General features: G+C 29.2%; 1 protein-coding gene across 1 annotated transcript in view; it reads right to left on the bottom strand.

Moving 5' to 3' along the window:
- Positions 1-21423, bottom strand: part of LOC129968738 (irregular chiasm C-roughest protein-like) — a gene marked incomplete in the record, with an annotated part of 581302 nt that overhangs the window by 279086 nt on the left and 280793 nt on the right. Inside the window, 1 exon segment of the mRNA XM_056082936.1 lies at positions 19850-19897.

The raw sequence follows: 21423 nt of genomic DNA on the forward strand, positions 1-21423 counted from the left end.
ACATTCAATGTTCTGATGCTTGTGTAATATGCATTCCAACGATTAATGACTAAAGATCGTATTCTGATAAGTTCGACAACGATTATTTGCCAATGATATGCTATTAATAATACATAAGTGCATTTATTACAGAGTAAATTAGAAAATTTCGAGAAGATCACCCCAATTAGTTCTTGTATATTTCGTTTATGAGAAAGTAAAAACGACTTATTTATATGTGTAAAAAAACAAGGGTTTATTTGGTAAACATTTACCTAGCAAATACTATATACTAAATAGGAAAAAAAATGAGATCTAATGTGTTTTCAAAGTACCTAACAACTGAATGCCTGTTTACTTCAAAAATATTAAGGATATATTAACAAAAGAAATGCACGAAAGCTTTCATACCAATAGAATGACATGTTGAAAAAACATTATTTGAAAAAGTCTGCTTTGAGAATTCAAATCATAATATGAAGGCGAAAAAAACTTATAGGCTTTACTTTACTTAGGAATCCTTAACTATCGCGTCGAAGATTAATAGCAGGGCTTGAAGATAATAAAATTATTCCAGAACTTTTTAAAGGACATTAAACTCCACGGTTAAGAAGAGAAAAAAAATGTATCAGTAGAGTCAAGAGATTGTTTAAGAACAGCAATTAAAAAAATCCTGAATGCTACAAAAGAAACCAAATTTAACTTAGGACGGCTCAGGTCGGACATAATTATCATTCAGTAGAGACTTTAAAAAAAGGACGTAATACCAGTTTCAAGGGAGGTAAAAAAAAAAAGACACGAATTTTTTTACTCTCGTCAAACGGTAGACGAACGTAGAAAAAAAGACACGTTTAAAAGATTTCTCTTCGTCTTTCTTTCTTTCTTTTCTTTTTTTTTCTTTTTTGGCACGGATGTAGAACAGGGAAATTCGAGCGCTCGTTTTATTTCTAAACTATTAAAAAATCACCTAGAAATTTACTCTTTTTTTTTAATAGTAAACTTTAAAGAAAACACCTTTATAGGCAAAGCCATTAAGGAGGGAAAATAGTTTTATATAATTTTTTGTTAAAATTTTTTAAGCCATTTGAGCCCAGCTAAAAAAAAGTTTTAAAAAGTCCTAACCACATTTTTATTTAAAAAAAAGATTTTTTTTTTTTTCAAATCTCCCATTGCACATGTATTTATGGAAACAAAATTATTCACTGGCAATCCAATTAATAAAAGATAAACGAAAAGGAAACTTTAGAAATTGATTAAATGATATATTTTAATATAAATGTTTTAAATCACGATGCTTTCCGTAACACATTTTAATTATTATCATTGATTATGATTGATTGATTTTAATTATTATCATTTAATTATTAATTGATAGTAAGAATAGAGAGTCATCTAGTTTCGGAGTTCGGTTACTGAATACAAATAACAATAACTACACTTTAAGCGGCATCCCAATTTCTTATATTCCACACCATACTATAGGAAGAATTTTAACCCTTCACGTCCGAGTCAGTCTGTGACAGATTGCATAAAATGTTGATATTTGATAAATTGCTTTTCGAATTCCCCTGCTTTTTTTATTTGTTTCAATACCAATGCAATTGTTTTATTGCTTTTTCACTTGTTCTTTTAAAAATGAAACACTTCCTTCGCTTTTAAATGATGAAAATTTGATCGCCTAAACTATCGTAATAGGATACAATGTTTTTACAAAAAAAAAAAAAAAAGTATAGTGATTGATAAAAAATTTGACTTCGGTATTTCAATGGATTTGCGCGTTAGATAAGAATTATATATAATTTTTGGAATTATAACTGTCCATCTGGGCACAATTACTCGAAAAAAGGCATGAGCTAGGCGAATGAAATTTGGCGCATGTCTTTACAACAAAACTTTAGGTTTAAATCAAATTTTGAGGAAAATCTGTCTGTCCCTCTTCAAGTGTACATCATAATTCAAAACGCATAAAGGCATTATGGATGACCTTCTACGTTACATCACTAGAAAGAATTACAAACCTATAGTAAATTTAAAACCAAAATTACCAAGCTGTTGACTCGCTGTCTGTTAACTTATATGTTTTATATGAACATAATAACTCAAGGAGGCAACAAGCTAAATATACCAATTCAAGCATGGCATTTTTGCAATGAACTTGTCGATTTCTATGGAATTTTGGACGCAATAAGTGAATAAAAAAGATTAAAAAAATATTTTGTTTCTTATCAGGATATGACAAAACAAAATACAAAAAGAAATCATACTGTGGATGTAGTACATGAGAAATTCAAGAGATGAACATTACTGCATTAGATTAGAATTCGAAATTTTGGACATGCAACTCCGCTGCATCAAATGAAACCGTTACTCAGAAAGCTAAACGTTATAAATCGACCAGTTTATTGCCCTGATATTGCTGGCTTTCCTCGCTATTAAAATATTAATATGGAATAGATTCATTTAAAATTTTACCTTATTATTTAATTCGATTGAAGATATGAATTGAATGGAATCATTTAACTACAAATTACTACGGGCGAGTATTAAAAGGCACATGAAAAAAAAAAAAAAAAAAAAAAAAAAAAAGCGGAAGTGAAATTGTTACTTTGGAATTAATACCCAAAGAAAGCAAATTTTTCTTTACGGCAAAACCACATCAAGAAACAATCTGAAGAACAATAATGATTTTTTTTTATTTAATCATAACATAAAAGCTTCATTAAAAATAAAAAATAAACTAAATTTAAAAAAAGCATTAAGATTAGAAAAAAACTTTGTGCAAAAATGAAATTCATATCTTAATTTTTTTTAAATTTTAATATGTGGGAAAAAATTTTGTGAGATAAGTTTAAGAATACATAGCTGAAAAATACCAAAAACTTGCCTAATTATTAATTAATTTATATTTTAATTATCTTTTGATTAGATTTTGATCCAATTAGATCCAATCCAATTGATTAGATTTTGATCCAATTAGATCCAATTTTGATTAGATTTTGATCCAATTTTGATTAGATTTTGATCCAATTTTGATTAGATTTTGATCCAATTAGATCCAATTTTGATCAGATTTTGAAAAATTAACTTCACCATCATTTCTTGAAAAGCATGATGCAAAATACAAATTTCATCAAAATTGGATCATACTTTAAATATGTATAAAAACTAATCAAATACACATTTACCTTTAAATATACACATTTAACCTATAGAAAAAGGTATAAAATAATTTTAAATGAAGTAAATTATTCTAAAAATATATTTAAATATTCTTAATGAAAGAAAATAAATCAAAATTTACTGAATTCGTCAAAAAATGGATTTCTAAAAGAAATAAAAACATCATTATTTGGATTAAAAATCTCTAATAAACTTCTGAGAAAACCGTTTTCTAACATTTAAATTCCTTGATTAACTTTTGAAATATTGCAAAATAGTTTCACTGGAAGCAACATCGTTCTCTATGTTAGTAATTACATTTGAGCAACCGCATCATACAATTATAATCCCGGTATAACGAATAATGGCCGCTTTTATGGGGTTTAATGATACAATACTGTCTAGTTTGAATTGCAAATCCTAACTGTAAACACACTAACTATTGTGTCAGATGGTAACTGGATGAGTCAACAATGATTCTAAAGGTGAAAACTGTATTCAAAACCTAATGGCTTGATTCCACGTGCGCAATTATTGGATTACAATAGTACAGATACTCCAAATATTTAGGTCAATTCGACAAGTGTGTTACTACTCCGGAATCTCAATGCACAGTAGCTGCGTTGTATTTGTTGTAAGTATTAATACTAGTAATTTTACTTAATCATGCTTAGATTTGTTAAAAATACAGAAATGATTCAATTTAAATAATAAAAAGATTACTAGTGAATCATTACAATTAATTAAACAACAAGAGTTCCTTAAAGTACATTACTATATAATATTTTTAAAATTTTAACCTTTTTCTACTTTTAAGCTTTTTATTCATAATTCAATATGATAAAAATTATGGAATCTTAAAATAATTTCTTTTTAAATTACCCACAAGATGGCGCCACGGGTATGGGATTACAATTTAATTATATTAATCGATTAATAGACATAACGATCTGGGAATATTTAAAAAGTATTTTCAATCAAGAATACTCAAGAATACAAGTACACTATTTTATAAAAAATCACAAGCAATGAGCTACATATTATTGCTTTTTCTAACATTTAAGACAAATATATTGAAATAAATGAAAATTTTCTTATTTCTAACAATAAACAAAACATTTTTCAGATCTAAAATATGCTTCTTGACAAGATGATATACTTTCACTATACACTATTTAATATTTCCTGGTACAAAAACTGAAAAAAAATAACAATATCTTCAAATCCTCTTAACCATATACAAGAAGATTCTATTTTATTTAACATAATCTCGGCTAATACAGCTTAATAGCAAGAATTTACTGAATACTCACTGCTGCCCACCTATATATTACCACTTTGTTAGGTTATTGTTATATTTCCATAAAAAATTCACGCATACAATGAACGGAATATAAACCTAACCGCGAGGTTAAAAAAATATATTCATAGAAGAAAAAAATAGAAAAAAAATGAGAATTTTTTTTATATATATTTCCTCTTTTCTCCACGCAATAGCAATGGGACCTGAGTCAATAATCTCCCACACTACAAAAAACATTTCGCTGAGAAAAGTGCCCAGAGGGAGGCGAGGGGAGAAAAATCACAAATCGAGTGGGGGGAAAAAATCAACATAAGATCTTTATTTTTTTTTCTATTTTTTTTTTTTTTTTCCTTCACTTTCTTCGTGAAAGGATCGAAGATGTTCGAGGAACAGGAACTTCCTAGTTTTGACAGGTTAATACCGACTTCGACTCTGCTTATCGGGGGTATACCTGCCGAATTTTTCCCCATTCCCTTCTTTCTATCCTCCACCCCCTCTGCAAAAATCCTAAAGCCAGAGTGGTGGAGTTTGACTTTCCAATACAGTGGTTTAAGCAGTTTGGACAGAGAGGAAATTTGACCAATAGAAATCTTTTTTCTTCCCTTCTTTTGCAATTCTGTTTAAAGAAGTATCAATTTTGAGAATGACTTTTTTTGTTAACCTGGGTGAGTTTACATTAAAGCAAAAAATTGAACTGGAGAGCAATTTATTCTCTTGTGAATGCTTCTTGAAATGTCCACTTTTACGTGGTAGTAAATAATTCTACAGCATTACGACATATCAAAAATCATTGCTGAATATAATCGGATGAGAATCAGAGTTAAACATCTATCCGATGGCCATTTAGTGAACTAAACGATTTCAAATACACAAATAAGTCAAAAATTATTCTTTTAAGCAAACAATGAGTGACTTCTTATGAGTAACATACATCTTGTGCATTAATTGCGGTCACGAGAGTGAAGTTTGACTAAACGTGAGTAATCCCAAGAAGGGACACAAAGAAATCATTCGTCATTTATGTCCGGAACATATTGCAGAAGCCAAGGATTAAAGACAGGCTTTTCGGACGCTATGCGAAAGAAAAAAATTATTTGGAGGATAAAAAAATTATTCAATTTTATCATTTACAAATCGCAAACTATGTAGCATTGATACTTTTAAATTTCTTCTTTAATCACATTTTAGTTAATATGGAATTCTAGAACATAAGCTTCTAGCATATTTAGTGGTTCAAAATTATGTGAATTATACATGGTACAGGTTAGATTATTTTGGTGTAGCTCACACAATTTTATGTGAATTATACATTATCAAACCTGTATATCATACGTATGTTAAAAATTTGTTTGTTATTGAATTTAAATAATTTATTTGTCTAATTACGAGGAAATATAAGCATAGATTGGTTTATTTAACTGTAAACGTTATAGTCATTTGCGGTATAAGTAAATGCGATTCAAAATATATCATTCTAAGTTTTAGGTTTCCATAATCGGAGAAAAGTAAGTTACTATTGGTTTATTTCATTATAAAGAAGTAATAAAGATTAATGATTAGATTTTCCCTGCTTAGTAAAAAAGATAACTTGGGGCAGCTATGATATTTCCACGCTAAAGATGCGAATAAATATAACAATTTAAATAAAGAACAAAATTCATAAATACAACCTTAATTTATTTATAATTCTGCAATAAATTTTGCTTTCTAAAATAAAATCAAGACTTTATATATTTCTATAAAAGCAATAACGAATAAATCATTCTAATTAACTCAACGATTTTCTTTTTTAAAATACTAATGGATTTATGATCGTTCCTTATAGAAATTTCCAATAAATTACCCGTTTAACACTTTTGGATGAAACAGAAAATTTTAACTACATAGAAATAAAAAAAAATCTGATAGATGCTTATTACATTAGATTGTTGTAATTCACGATGCTTAGTTCATTTATAATATTAAATATATTAAAATGTTGTCCAATTTTAGATAATTTTAAATGTTAGAAAAATAAAAGCACGAGTTAAAATGTTTGAAAAAAAAATTAGATTTGAGACTGTTACCATGGTCACCACTTTCCCCTAGATCCGAAACCAATCGCTTCCACAAAATGAAGTTAGATTCAAACTGTATGACGTTTCCAAAAAGACTTACAAAAAATCAACAGCAAAAAAAGAAGAAGAAAAAAAAACCTTTCCAAATAAAATAAATGCACCCTACACAAAACAAAGATAAACAGAAAGAGACAGAAAAAAAGTTCTGTATCGGCCAGGAGCCGAAATGGTACGAAGAAAAGAGAAAAAAAAAGGGCGAAATAAAATTCCCATCTCCAAGTAGATCGAAGGGCGGAAATAACTTTTATTGAAAAGTCGATGGTCTCCGGGTTTTTGACCAGCGGCCGAGAGGCAGATCGAATTACGACCTCCCCGGGTTACGAGGACACAATGCCCGGATCTAACCTTTGCTGGAATCGCCGCTTCTAGTAGGCCAGTTTATCTTGAAGGTTTGGGCGAAAAGCCTAGAGTGGAAGTTTGGCAGGGGACAATGCTTTCTCAAGTGAACGCCGTGAAAGGAAATGAGAGATTTACAGATAAATGGAGAAATGGCCTTTTCGAGTAAAGAGTATTGGAAGAATTGGAGCAAGGATGGTGGTAAAGTTAGTTAGGAGTTGCCTCAATCGATACAAGAATTGCTTAGATACCAAAAGTGCCACTTTTATGAGGGTACCCACAACTGATGGGATGAACTATATTGAGATATTTGTCTTAACGTTAGTTAATTATGAATTTATGCATATGTATCATTACAGCAATTATTTAAGCCATTGAAACTCACTTTAGAATTGGCAGATAAATGGTTTCGGCGAAAAGTCACATGGAAGTTGGCAAGGGATAATGCTCTCTCAAGTGAACGTCAGACAAAACCAACCATAGATTTATGGAGAAATGGTTTTAAATCTCCAAATTATAAATGGTAAACGTGTTTTCTCGAATAAAGAATATTGGACTAATATAGTTAAATCAAAAACTAATAAAGTTAGTTAGAAGATGACTCAGCTCATCTAAGAATTACCTGAATATAATAAGTGCCACATTTATGACAGTGTCCATAATAGATAAAATTAAACATATTGAGATTTTAGTACTAGTATTAGCTATTACAAACTTATGTACACCGTGGGGACAGTAACAATAATTATTTATTTAACCGAATATAAACTTAAAATTTACAAATTAATAGCTGTTTTAATAAAATAGCTTTGGAAAAAAGAAGCAAGATTCATTAATCAGTTAGGTGTTGAACATTTCATGGAAGGATTTCTTGCATTTCAAAAGCGCCATTTTTAAGGCGCCTACAAAAGATGCAGCATAATCAAATATTAAGTTGAACCAGAGCGTTACCTACATATTACAAAGCTGTTTTCACCAACAGATGATGGCGCATTTCTTTTTAATCATAAATCTTAGATTCATGAACATGACTCGATTCGTTAGACCAAGTGATTAGGAATCAATACCATAAAGCATGGAACAAAACATGCTGTCATCTACAGTCATTTTCTTGACATCCAGACTTTTTTGGCTATCAAAAGTATATCTATAAAAGATGAAACATAGTCACACATTAATGTAAAACAAAATTTTACCACAGATAACACCTAGATCGTTTAAATTAACACAACATAATGCCATTCTTTATCCCCGGTTTCTATAACACTGAATTATTTAACCAGTTGAATGATCACAAGATAGAAGGAAAAGAATTAAAAAAAAAAGAAAGAAAGAAACGACAAACTAGCCAGGGATCTCCACAGAAAATCCCATAGATGTCAAATCCTTAACGACTATATTTAAGTCTTGGCGCAGCAATTTGTTTTAACTAATAAAAGACGACACACTTCTCTTTGATTCTTGAATTTTGCTAGATTTGTTAGACGAAATGTTTCAGAATCACTACCATAAAACATAGACCAAAATGTACTATTATCAATATTTGTTAAGGATCGGCATTAAACAACATTTTTTTTTCTGAAATTAATTTTTAAAGACTTTTTTCATTAATTAATTTGTTTAATACTTCAATAAACGCATATAAAAGAAAACATATAAACTTGCAAGCAAGAAAGAGTACAGTGAGAATAATAAATAACTAGTACTTGAAGACATAAAATGAAAATACTTATTACAAAATTCTCAAAGAAAAAAAAAACGCGCTGTTTTTGTTATCTATACATTCTCTAAGTCATGTAACTGTGCAGTCTCACACTTAAATAGCAAACTCTCTCGGACTTATTTATAAATACCCAGATAGAAACCTTCAACGTGCATATATTTTACTGGCTGACAGAAAATGAAATCGTTTCAACACTTGGGGATTTATCGCCTTAAATTATATCGCATAAACATCCATTTACGAAATGAGCCACGTCCGATCCAGTATCTTCCACACAATAAAGGCCTTCTTCCCTAATCTCAAGTAAGCAATGCGCGCAACAGAAGTAAAAATACTCCACTCCTCTGACCTTTCTCAACAACGGTTTCCTCTGTTGATAAAGCGCATCACTTTAAACGTTTCGACCCTCAAGACCTCTGTCCATCCACGCTTGGCGATCGATAATCACGTGATTAGGAGGCAAAAGGCGTGCAATCAAGATACGGTCACAGCTAATCTGTCTCTAGGCTTATTATACACACTATATAATAAATATGAACTGTCGATTGACGGCTCTGAGAATTTCTGTAGTTATGTTTCTTTTTATTTCTCTAGTATCATCTTTCAAATACTACTTCGTCCTTCAAGTGTTCAGAATGAAAATTTTTTGGAGTGTTTTCAACTTAAAATTGTTTTAAGAGATGACAGATTCTTACAAAAATGGAATGAGGTAAGCTATCTGGTTGCGTCGGAAAAAGGGAGAATTTTCTGGTAATGGAGATTTATAACAGGAAGTTCTTCGTTCATAAAACTCCAGCTATAATTGGCTTGGGAAAACATTGTAAAAGAAAAGGAAAAAAAAAATTGGAAACTGAATAATAATTTGAGAAAATCATGACCAATTTGTTTGGAATATACAAGGAATTTACCAATAAAAAAATAATTTTATGAAACTGTATATTTTTTTAGTGGATTTTTGAAATATTTCGCAAATAAACAAAGAGTTTTGCTGTACACCAACATAGAAAATCATGGTAAATAATTTTTATATAATAATTTATACATATTCAATTTTTGGGAATGAAATATAGAATGTTATTTGTGCCAAAACGTTTTCAAAATGTAGCGTGTTTAATAATATATTTAATATTATATATTTTTTTATTTTATTCAAATTTTTCCAGTTTACAAAACGATTTAGAATAATCGATAGATTAAATTTTCAATCAATCCTCAATCTATATTTTGATCACTCCAATAAAAAACTAATATATTTAATTCATCAAATTTAATTAATTTATTTGTTTATAACAAAAGCATCTTTGTCATAAACGGAATTAAGACGTTCTTTATTACATATGATAATATACCTTTACAACATATCCTCGCAGGTCCAATGTTATTCTTCTTTTTTCATTCAATATGATTCACAAATTTTTAATTATAAAAATGAAGGAAAGAGTCCGTTTCTATTTTCAATCTATTTATGTTTTCATCTTTTATGATTTTACTTGTTTAACTTATTGTTATCTTACTTTATTTACTTATTATATTATGTACTTACTCTGTCCTTTTTTTTATCCTTTTATCAATGTTACTCCTAAATTTAAGTAAACTATGCTGTTTTTTTTAATAATTTTTATGTCTATATGTCCTTAGAAACAGAACAAATTTTCAATTAAAATAAATATTTTTTTTACACGGAATATTACTTAACCTAATTGCGGCACAAACACGCACACAATAGGACTTGCTTTTCGTCCAGATGGAGAAAATGAAATAAATGGAATTAGGATAAATTTTCCAAGAAAAAAAATAGAAGGGGTTGACTCTGGAAAAAAAAAGACTGACAAGAAAAATCCTCTAAGATAAATAGAAACAAGCCGAGAAACCCAGGGAGAACTAAGATTGATATCTTTTACTAAGACCTTCCTTTACATCAGAAGAACGAACCTGGGTAGAAAAAAAGATTCCATACCCTTTCTTCGAATATAATGACGACTTTTTTTGTGTCTTACATCATCACTTTACTTCCTTTTTTAACTCTGCGAGAAAGACTTTCGCGAAGTGTGGGTAAAAAAAAAAAAAAAAAAAAAAAAATGTCGGAGAGTCTAAAAAAAGTCACTCGATTCGAATGAGTTATAAGTATTACTTTTCGCATTCCTCTAGAAGCATGAGTAGAAGTAATACAACACATTAATCATAATTAATTTAAATACTTAGTTTCAGAAGAATGGCATATCAAGTCGTTTAAAGCATAAAAATTCAGACGAATTCTTTAAAAACCGAATAGACTTTTCCCTAAAAATTCCTAAAGAGATCTGCTGTTGTAAAAAGATTTAGTGTATATTTAGTTTTCCCATTTTATACATTTCTTTTTTAAAAAAAATTTGGAGGGAAGAAAAGTCTTAAAGCATGAATGATTTCCACTTGTGTTTTCTTTTTCTTTCAGGGATTTAGACTTTTTGTAACTTGCTATGCGTACTTTTTAACATTTTTTTTATTGTTATCTCTACTTTTTGAATGCAAAACTGATAATAAAAACGTGTTTCTCTGAGTTAATAAAAGATTCAAAAGAAATGTAGGAATCTTCTCTTGTATTACATCGAAATCCCACATCTGATATTTTCAAATAATGTATTCTAACTATTTTAACTTTCAATGGGTTACATAAACTAATCTTTTAGAATTGTGGGCAAAGAGATATTCTAACTTTTCATGTTAATAATGTGATGTTATACATATATATATATATATATATATATACTTTTTTCATCTTAAATCAAATTTTTTGCAGAATATTTTTGAGAAATGAGATTTTCTAATGTTTGGTTTTAACTACTTCGCAGCATATTATAATATGTAATTTCTAAGAGTTTTTGCATTGTGCAAAATGTCATATCAAAAATTTCTTTTTATTATATCTATAAGTAGATAGTTTATCATATCTTTAACATACGATGTTAATAGTATGCTAACACTACTGTTACCACAATGGCAAAAAGCAAAATGTGGTTAAGTCCATAAAATGAAAAACAATCTATTAAGATTAGTAAGTAATCTATAAATCTATCAAAAAGATCATTCAATTAAACTTTAATTAGTCGATCTTTTACTTGATCGTTTCGTTACATTACATCAGCAGCTATCTTGTCTTTTGATATTGACGATTTAAAATCTATTGAAAGTATAAAGAGGTGCTGATAAAAATGGATATAAACCAAATTGTCTTATACGCTTGGCGCAAGAGGGTTAACGCTTGTTATGCTGTTAAACCCTCATTAGTTAGTTGCATCATCTGTTTATTGCAGAACAGTTAATTCTGCCTTTTGTACGATTAAGCTTGCATGGTTGCATCATGTGTTTGACGTACCACTGCAATTTCGAGCTCTTATATCATTAAAGGCTATCTACCCACTTCATATAAATGGAAACAAGTTCGTTAAAATGAGTATTATTCACAATTAAATAGTAATTAATTTCACACTGTTTTATTTTCATTAAGAAGTATGTCGTTGATTTCTAGAGCAAATTCTATATTTACTGATAATAAAGAAGGTACATGTGTCGGCTTTCTACAGACCATTGGACCTAGAGCTGCGAAATTTAGCACAAATATACATTGGAAGGTGGAAATGTAAACCTCGTTTTTTTTTATTTTAATTAATTAAAAAATAAACATGATTTTAGTGTTTTTTCAATATAATCATGCTTTTTGATTGTTTACGAAGCTAATTTTTATGCCATTTTAAAATTAAAAAAAATCTTTTTAATGAAATATATTTAAGGATTATGAAAATTATTTCTAAACCTTCAAAATTAATTTTTTTTGTAAGTTCTATCATTAGATTTCATTAAGTTCTAATGTTCATTTCATTAGTTCTAACATTAGGCTGAATTTTATATTTACATTTGTATACGCATACACCTTTAAACCTTTATATTTGCACTTTATTATTTTAATGCTTTTTTTTACAAATTCTAATCGATGATTAATTTTCTAACAAAACAAAACCTTACAAATTAAAATCCAAAGCATATATTTCGATAAAATTTAATACAATAATTTCTCAACATATTCTGTAGTTTCTGAACTAGAAAATAAATAGTCTATTTATTTAGAAATATTTTATAACTGTTATAATATTTAACAACGTGAAAAAAATCTTGTTATTATCGATCGAACCGCAATATTTAAAGAAAAACAGCTTTATGGCAATACAGCTTGAATTTTAGTTTAGGAACGAGATAATAACCTTTAAATCTCTAAACTCAATTTAATATGGTATATTCCACCTGTGTACCAATGGTACACAGGAACATCCCCTCGCACTCTGCTGGAAATCAAATGTGACCGTGGCTCCCAGACTGCTCTGGTTAGACTAAAATGTGGCCACCTTAAGTGTGAAAGTGGTAGAAAAATCCATTCCACTTGTAAAAACTGTCGTGACCACCCAGGTTCACCGGATCACATTGTGGGTTGCATCGCACTTTCTAAGGGAGACTTAACATCATATCCCCTTATTGTTAGAAATTTTTTGGTGGTCAACAATCTACTGGATCTGATCTGGCATATGTTAATAAATAATAAATAACAACTACCTTTAAACTAAAAGGTTTTGCTTTATAATTCATTTTAGCAAAAAAGCTTTTTGGAACTTAATTGGTATATTTTGATTTCATAGATGTTTTATCAAACTTTTTAATGCATATGTTCAAAAATATATCAATTTTCGAACGTTTTCTAAAAATTTCATCCCGAACATAGTCACATACCATAATTACCGAAAAAAAGAGAACTGTCCATAAATTAAAAGTTAACCAAACATCATTTAAATTTTTGATAATGATGTAAATTAGCAGGTTATAAAAAATATTAGAAACGAAAGATGTGTGCTACTTTAGGCGATGCATCGCGCCATGATTCCTTATATACAGTACAGTAGCTCCCTTTCTGTTGTTTTATCAAACCAGACAAAATTTGATCTCAGCGTTGAAAGGACAGAGTGTTGACGCAAATAGTCTTCCCACAGTGCAGCGATAAAATAGCTCCGGAGAGAAGAATATAAAAAAGCAAAAGAAAATTACAAATCCCGGAAGAATCAGCACATTTTTAAAAAGTTCCCGAAACGTTTCAACTAAAAATTCCTCCCGCAGAATTTCTAACGCATCATTACGCACCCAACCATAATTAGCTGCCGTAAATAAATAACAGTTTGGTGTCAATTTGGCGAGCATTTGGAACTTTTTGGGGAGATGCTTTCGGCGATGGGAAAAAAAAAATGGCAAGAGAGAGAAAAAAAAATATTTTTCCCAGTGTCCGTTTGAACGACGAAAATTTCAATAATAGAATTCCAGATATCCACCAGAAAGACATTAAGAAAATGCGGACGGAAAAATTGTTTTTAAAAATAATAATCATAATAATAATAATAAAAGAGTTCCAGAGCGCTTCACTCGAAACGAGTGTAACTCTTTCGACAGTAATTCATTTTTAATTAAGCCTAAGAAGTGGGAATTGGAAAACAGAAAAGTTTCAATTATTGATTCTTACTTACGCTGAAAGTGAATTATTCATTTGTTTGTGCTTCAATTTGTGAGTATGTCATTCTCCATTTAAGGTAAAAGAAATCAAGCGCTGAAACAGTGAGAGTTTGAAAGCAGAAATAAGTTACCTCTCTGGACTAAATAGATTACCTTTTGGGGGCGCCATTTTTGGTGCGTTTTAGATATTATGTGGAACTAATTTATTGCGGACAATGAAATGCAATTGTTTTAGCATTTCACACATAATGCGTTTATACACAATTCTTATTAACAATAAAAATGCTGTTTTTACTTCACTTTTTTTTTTTACTTTACTTTAATTTTTTTTCATTTCCTTTATTTGTATTAAAGTACTGGCATCTTTCAACGGAATTGCATACAATAACGATATATTTTTCCAGCCATTGTGTTTATCACTTTGAAAACAAAGGAAATAAACGAAGTTATTTCTTGTTTAATGTTACCTGTTTTATGTTGACTACTATTTTCATTTTATTGCTCCGAATTCTTCTCTGAGGAATAACAAAAAATTACTCTGATATTATAGGGTGTAATAATAATTCGCAATATTGCTGTCTTATTTATATTTTAGTATATAACCATCACCGTTTCTAACAGAACTTGTTTAGTAATATATTAAAGATTTAATGCTAAATAAAATTAAACAAATTTTTTTTGAAATTTCTTTTTTAAAAGACTTTTTTTAGCGAGTGTGTTTTATTTTCTGTCGATACACAGTTAGAATTTTCTTTATTAACGGGACAGACAACAAACTTTTGAATTAAAAAAAGCAGAGTCCTATAGTTTTTTTAAAATAAAAGATCTTTTGCGTTTTTATTACAAATATTTTAGTGAGATAACCAATGAATTAATTATTAAAATTCGAAACAAAATGGGCTTATATAAAGAATTTAATTCAATCAGTTTACTGTTTTATCTTGAAACTACAACAGTACATTTACAATATTGAATAAGGGGTGAAATGTAGCAGGCCTCCAAGCGGTGCACCCTGGTTAACACTAAATCTGCTAGGGCTTTATCTAATTCCTTTTGTCTCTGACATTTTACTGAGAAGTTCAGAAATATTGGAAGCCTAGAGATCTAATGTCATCATAGCCAATTTTCTGGTCATTTGTAATAAATTCATATTGAATAATATTACATAAAATTTATTATTATTATTTATTATAATTAATTATATTTATAATAACTTAAATAATATTTATAAACATAGTTTTTAATTAATTATATATATTTTATTTAATTACATATGCATTTTAATTTTAATAATTTTAAATTTAAATTAATATCATATTTATAATATTACATAACACTGAATTAAATGAAGATGATAATATATGAGCTGGTGCTCTTCTTATGCAATATTGACGGTAGGGATGTTTTAGCCAACGGACTAACATAAAAAGCATATTTTTGGTGGAATGTAGCTTCAAATCCGCAGTCAATCGAGGTTTCTAGCAAGAAGTCACCTTATTTTAGATTAAATAGAGAAAAAATACTAAAAGCAGCAGTATCGCGAAATGCATTTTACTCCAATATTACATTGAAAGTTAAAGTAAATAAGTAAACAAACAAAAACAAATATATATAAGATAATACACTTGTGTTGTTTCCAGACAGCGAAGACATTAGATATGCATTTCATGCATAGGTGAATGCGAAAGAGCTCACAAATTTTAGTTTTCATCCAATCAGATTGTAGACTGTTTTCAAGTAAACAAATGTAGAGTTTAGTAAAAACAAACACGTCATTTACAACCATCGTTGAAGTACATTAAAATTTCACTGATAATTAATATATTTGATACCGTTTTCTTACCAAACTGCAATAAAAAGATTTAGAAATATAGCATGGAAACTCAGATACAGCCTTTTTTTTAAATTCTAAATCTAACCAGTAAATTTAATTTTACAATAAAGGCAACAGGGATAAGGAAAATAAAAGCAAATATTCTCTAACGAGATAAATAATAATAAAAAAACAGTAAATATATTTAATGATTTAAGCATTATTTTGAATTCCAGACAATGATTTAGTTTGGATATGAATAAAACAAAAGATTCAATACTTTTGAATTACTAGCAATGTTAGAGTTTTCGCACAATAAATTAACCGCTTTCTCTCATTAACATTGTTTCTCAAAATTTTTATGCTGTCACTTCTGCGACCCCATTAGCGTCAGAACAAACGTACCATTAATTATAAATCGGAAAATAAATAAGAAAAAGATGCATCAATTAAAGAAAATGAAAAATAAATGCATTAAAATTGATTATTTAGAAAATTTGAATGAAAATTTTTAATTCAATATTGTTTTTTATTTATTTTATTAAGAAATGCGGTGGATGGATAGTAAAGAATCGGTTTAAGTTCGCTAAAAGTCAACATGTATATGAATTTACTACATGGTAGATCGGATGATGAGGATCAACATCAGATTCTTTCCGTCGATGTAGAGTGGAAATTTGTGAAGGGATGCCATTTCAGATCTAATCCACGTCATCTGACAGCGAATTAAAAAACGATGTTCGTTATATAAATATTGCTTAGGACGTTAATATAACTAACTGAAATTTTAGTTTATATTAGTAACAAATTTGAAAAATATGAAAAATGTATGAAAAAAACTGAATCAATGCGAAATTTCATGATTAGAATATTTTTAGTCATTCCAATTTCACTTTATAAGTCATATATCATTTCTTATCATATATCAGAAAGTATCTATCCAGTAAAAAGAGATAGAAAAAAATGATGCAATTAAAATACAAGAGAGACAGTTTTAAGTAAATAAATATATAATTTACTGAACGAAGGATTATTTTTTTTCTCTTAAAAAATATAGTGGGGTCAAAAATAGTTATTTCTCCATTATTTTAAAACACAGAAGGGAACAAGGTGTGCCAAAATTCGGTACTGCACCAAATAATGACCAGCAATAACAAACATATTAGAGTCAGCATAAGGTTTATACAACTATCATTCATAATGTCATTTATCTTACACCCAACTCATTACAAACGTTAGAGGACAATAAATCAACTTACATTCAAATAAAACTTCTCCGTTTTCGAATTTTGCATGTGCACAAACTAGTGAAAAATAAAAGAAAACCATCTATACATAAAAAAAAGATGGTAAAAGGAAAGCTATATAGGCAGGCGCCAGAATGGGCATGTCGTGACATACGGCGAAATTAATCACTTAGAAGTTTCCATTCAGCGAATAAAAGGACTAAGGGTGGATTAAAGTAACCTTTCACTCTCACGACAAAATCTCACTTATTACCAGCAACAACAAGGCAGGTCGACAGGATCATTATGAACACAAAAAAACAGTCGCTCAACAAAAATGAGCGAACCACTAACGAACTGGGGATAAGAAAGGAAGGGAGTAGGGAAAAATAAAAGGGAAAAAGATCGAGCGAGACTAAAAACAAGAAAAGACCCTGAAAAGAAGAAAAATAACCGTGTTTGCTCAAGAACCGACGCACACGCGACTATGGGTTAAATGTTCCTTCAGCAGTGGCAAAAAGTAACCGACAATGGCCTTATCAGATTAGCTTTTCAGCGGCAAAGGTCCCTCGTTCATCGGTTCCTCTGGTCACGTGACCATCCTCCCACGTGACCAGTCGCACTCAATCTCCACCCCTGTTTGTGGAAAAAGTTAAGGGAACCGAAGAAAATTGTCCCTCTTCAGCAAAGGGCGCGAAACGGCAAGGAGAAGGAAAGAAAAAAAAAATAATTTTTTTTTTGGCCTTCCCTTAGCTTCTATCAAGGCAAACTTTTGCTTCATCAAGAGAGCTGTTGGTGGATGGTAAATAACAGGAGGAAATTCCGTAGTTTAGCGTCGATGAGGGAAATTTTCTTGCTCCTTAGTTCTCGGATGTTTAGTTGCCTACTGGAACTAACTAAGCTTGAAAGAGAGTGAGTACGTAGGTCCAAGGTCAAAAATAAAGTTTAGTAATTAGAGAATTTAAAGCAATATTTTAATTAGTTGTTGCGTGAGGTAATTTCCAGATACTTATACTATATTACCAAAAGCAACGTAGTTAATTATTGGCTCTTCAGTTGCCTGTTGGTAAAGAACAAATCTATTCATCACGGGAAAAAAATTCGAAAATTCATGAAGTAAAAAGAAAATTAAACAAGAATTAAGTATTTAACGAAGATAGATATACTTGCACATTCATTTCACTACAAAATCGGTTCTTCGCGATTCATTGCTTGCTGAAACTATAGGTGGAAATGAATGGGTATGCCACTTCAAAAGGTGAAGTAATCAAAGGTGATCAAAAGGTGAAATAAAGAAGATAAGTTTGATAAATTAAAGAATTCAAACCAATTTTTTCAATTAATAGTTGAAGAATAAAGGTTGTAGCTGCCTGTCGTAAGTCATCTAGTTAGGGTTGAAAATTAGAGAATAAGACAGCTCTCAATTAACAAAATTGAGAAGATCAATCTGGAAATTCAAGTAATTCAGGCGGTATCTTATATAGCAGTTAAATTAAATAGTTGTGCATATCAATGGGTAATTATCATACAAAATAATTTCTACTTTTTTGGAATACAAAGAAATTTCAAAACGCTATGTATCGCTTATTTTATTTTATTTTTATAGCGTTTTTATTTTTCAGCTTTCGGTTTAGTTAACTACAACTAAGACCTATAAATACAAATTTTTTATTCGCCTTTTTATAATAAATAAGATTATGTTGTCCAAAAGTTGAAAGGAATTCGAAAACCATTTTTATAAATCTAAAATTTAAACAACTACTTTAAATTGTTTCGAAATTGAAATAGAAAGCACGTCAAACGTTCCTACTATGAAATTAGAAAAAAATAAAATGTTTATTTTTATGTTGTTTATTCTGATTCAGGTAAAGCATTTTGCAGTTAGCAAACCACAATATGTAGTAGATTTTCATGAGACAGAAATAATTTGCAATAATAATAAATTCTTATATGATTCTAGAATAATTATAATTCCCTTCCGATGCCTATCAATAATCAATTAAAAGTACTCAAATCTTACAAAGCAACGTCATTCTTTGTTGATGTAATTATAGAAATATATATTTGGAAATGAATCAGTTTTCCTTTGATATATCGTTTTACTAAATATAGGATATTAGTTTTTGAATAGAAATTCAGATCAAATATTATTATATTAGGATAATATTCAAATCTATTGGATAATTGGAAATATGGATAATCATAGATTTCTTATCCCTTCGTCAAATTATGTAAATTTGCGAAGATTTAATAAACCTATCAAAACTGATTCAACGGAATCCCCATTCTGTAAATGTTGCTTTCCAATGTGAATATGAGTTAAGCCAAGAAAACAATATGCAGTTTAACAACTCCTTAAATTGGAACCAGCCAACAAATGAAACTAAATTATCACGATTGGGAGGTGAATGTTTAATAAAGTACAATTTTGTTACTTTTGTTACAACTGAAATTTTTAAAGAATAAAATATCAAAACCAATTATCTGTCGTTATAATTTTTTTTCTTTTATATTTTTTTGCTAATCAGGTTTTCTTGTTTTAAGCATTTTCTGTCTTAATGAATTTAAGGGAAATAATAATAAAAAACGTTCAATAGCAAACAAAACACTAAAATGTTTACTGTCCAAGAAAAAACCATTTTGTAACATTAAATCATTCATTAAACTTACTTTATAAATGAAGTCAGATCTACAGACGTGACAGCTTCATTATCAAACCTGAAAGAAGAATTGAATGCAAATTATTACTAAATAAGAGACATTAATATAATAAAATGTTTACTATAAACGCATTCAATAAAGAGGTAAATACAACTGCTTCGTGCAAGATCTTCAAATCTTTCTATAAGATTTTGATGCATCATATACTGTATATATTTATCCATTCTTTCTGTGCTCTAAGTGCAAGTTTTTAAGCTTTTAAGGATAAATATATACAGTTTCAATAAGAAAATGCTTTAAATAACGAGAATAATTACATTTTATGTTATTTAATAAGTTAATAAATGAATTCTTTTTAAAAGATAAGAATTTTATTTTTATACTATACACCGGACATATCAGTCATATTTAGTAAAAAAATACCAATATTATAAAACATATGACAAAAAAAAACCCCTCACTTAATTTTATGACAAAAGTTAACCGAGTTATAGCTGTTTCGCCTAAATGGGGGTCATATATATAAGTTTATTTAATGGAACAATTTGGAGAAGTAACATAGTGGTACAAAATTTCAATTTGCAAAAGAGCACAATATATCTCTCTCGAAACCACAGATGTAGATGCAAAATCCATCTAAAATAGATTTTCAATGTTTTGTAACTCTATCAGTTTCAGTCGCAGAAAAAAAAATTTCGTTTAAAATATTACAGACCCAAAATTGTTTTACTGATTGACTGATAGGACCGGAGGATTTTAAAGATGTTAGATTTCGTAATTTTTTGAGAAATAAATTTATCAACTCAAACAATATAACATATAATTCTTTTCGTTATTTAAAGTATTTTTTAATTTTTTTATCAGTTTCAGTTGCATATGCTTAACAGAATCCTTCAGAGAACTTGTATAAAGTAAACTAGAAATATTTTAACCTTTTAGAGGTTAAACTTTTTATTTAGATGTACTACTTTTTATAAAAACTTCTAACACAATCTGAAATAAACTTGAGTGCTTAAATGAGTTAGCACTGTTCTAATTAGTTAGGATGCTAGCATTAAATAATAAATATCCTTATATCGTACATTTGTATGAACATTTTTAAACACTCTTAAGAGAATAATGAATGCGAGGAGATTTCGTAATCATTGATTAAATCCTTTCGTCTAGTAATAATAATAATATTCTTTGTTTCCATATTTCCATAAATAGCATTATCTGTCGTCTCGAGCTCTAAGCACCAAAAGTCCGTGCAGATCCATTATTGATGGAGAAATTCCAATTTTGTGTAAAATGATGCCTTCCATCGCTAACTAGGAACCTAATCTGATGGAAACTTTTATGAAAAGATAACGCACTTTCTTGAAAGAATTTCCAGAGATTAATCCAAGCCCAGGACAATAATTAATTATCACATCCAGAACTTTGCCAAAGACGTTTACCGTTCTTGAAAAGGAAAATTGCAGATGCTATCGCAACAACCATTTCGAGAACTGAAGCACTTAACAAGCAAAACGCTTAATGTCTTCGCAGCTCTCCGATTCAATTAACGAGGCACCCTTCCCCCCGTCTTTTGGATTGTTTTA

The sequence above is a fragment of the Argiope bruennichi genome, chromosome 5 (assembly GCF_947563725.1).
Source record: "Argiope bruennichi chromosome 5, qqArgBrue1.1, whole genome shotgun sequence".
NCBI lineage: Eukaryota > Metazoa > Arthropoda > Arachnida > Araneae > Araneidae > Argiope > Argiope bruennichi.